Source organism: Columba livia, chromosome 10 (genome assembly GCF_036013475.1).
Source record: "Columba livia isolate bColLiv1 breed racing homer chromosome 10, bColLiv1.pat.W.v2, whole genome shotgun sequence".
NCBI classification, from domain to species: domain Eukaryota; kingdom Metazoa; phylum Chordata; class Aves; order Columbiformes; family Columbidae; genus Columba; species Columba livia.
Window position 1 is genome coordinate 21,557,761 of NC_088611.1, and position 2,073 is coordinate 21,559,833.

The following is a 2,073-nucleotide window of genomic DNA, read 5'->3' on the forward strand; positions in this document are numbered from 1 at the left end:
GTCTTGGTTGTGTGGCTATGAGTCTGATCTAAATCTGAATTACTAATGTATTAAATACCATCTGATTTCAGAGTCAAGGGGATCAGCAGCTGCTTTGTGCGTGGGTGCGAAACCGGCGGCGCAGCCAGGGAGCGCTCGGCGGGGTCAGGAACCACGGAAACCAGGAAGACCATGAGGTGACTGACTTAATAATGTTGTTTTGTTTTGTTTTTCAGAGCATTCAACTAATCTCTTCCTATGGCGATTCTTCGCTGAACCTTTGTTTTGTGAACTGGGATTCTTGCTACCAAGTTTTTCATCTATCAGTATGTAAATTCATATTGGTGCAGTGATCTGGAATTGTTACATCATTCATCAAGTAGTATTTAGTAATTTTTGTGATTATCTTTCCCAGGTGTATGTTACTTAATGCCTATTCTTTACAATTGCAAACAATGTTTTTAAAGCAAGTGGAAAATGAGGTAAGCTTTTTATATTGTTTGGTAAATAAGCAAGACTTGTATTTGTTATATATGCGCTTGTATTTCTCGTTGTTGAGCACATCTAAAGCCATTTTAAGCACACACTGTAGTGTATTTTCCAGTATTCACTGAGCCAGGCCAAGGCCTTCTTTATTAGCCGTTGCCAGTTCATAGGATTTACAGGTACGGGCCTGGACTTAGGATGTTATGTAAGATGTTTTTTCCAATAGTTGTTATTAAAAACACACCAACTGATGTTATGTGTGTTTCAGTTACGTTCCTACTCATTCACAGACCAGGCCCAAGGACATTCACACGTCCCATGCACTTGGGGATGGTTACCCGGCCTGAGATACCATTCTCATGAGACTCTTTACAATTATGAGAAACGTACTTCAACACAATGTGTCCAATGCCCTTTATATTTTGCTACGATCTAATTATGTTAGTATTATTTCTTTGACCGTCCAGATGGTCATTGTTAGTATTGGCGGACACTGAGGGGGGACTCATTCCTGGGGATCAATATGGAAAGGGGGAGTTTCAGGAGGATGGAGCCAGGCTCTTCTGGTGACAACCAGTGACAGGACAAGGGGCAATGGGTGCAAACTGGAACACAGGAGGTTCCACTTGAATTTGAGAAGAAACTTGTTGGGGGTGAGGGTGGCAGAGCCTGGCCCAGGCTGCCCAGGGAGGTTGTGGAGTCTCCTTCTGTGCAGACATTCCAACCCGCCTGGACACCTTCCTGTGTAACCTCATCTGGGTGTTCCTGCTCCATGGGGGTGTTACAGTTGAATTGAATTTTGTGGGCTGTGTTTTGGTTCTGTAGACCGTATCCAAGATTCTTGGCTTTGATGCTGTATCCAAGTTCAGAATGTGCATTCAAGCATGATTTTATAACCACACCCTATTCTTAAAATTGACATAGATTTATGACATTTTCTTTTAAAACAGGTAACTTAGAAATAACTGATAAACATGCGAATGTTACTTAGCATCGCTTAGATAGACAGTTTGTGTTAGAATAGGTGTGGAATATGGTAATGGTTGTCAAGAATTGTAATGAATACGTATGTGACCAAATTGTATAAATATAGTGTAGTCTGAATCAGTTGTCGGAACCAGCTTTGGGTGCGAACCCCTGGTTTCCCAGCGCTAACTACTCCCGTGGTTATGTGTCTTGAATGCTGACAGGGGGATTGCGCTGGATGAGCTTCCCAGGTCCCTTCAACCCCTGACATCCTGTGACTGTGTGATCTTCCTTTGTCATCCAGGTGGCTGGAACCGCACATCTCGCTTCGCTACAGCGGGGCTGCCGCTTCTCCGCGGCCACGCGGCCTGCAGGCGAGGGAGGGAAGGGAGGAGGAGGAGGAGGAGGAGGAGGAGGAGGAGGAGGAGGAGGAGGAGGAGGAGCGGCCTCTCCCGCCCGCGGAGCCGCTGCCGCCGGGGCCTCGCGCGGCGCACCCGCCACCATTTTAAACGCGCCGCAGCGGCCGCCGCGCGCTCGCAGCCGCGCCCTTGAGGCGTTGCCGGCGCCCCCATCGATCAGCTGCGCCGCGCGCGGATTGGCTGGGCCGTTGGCCCCGGCCCCGCCCCCTGCCCGTGTGCGCCG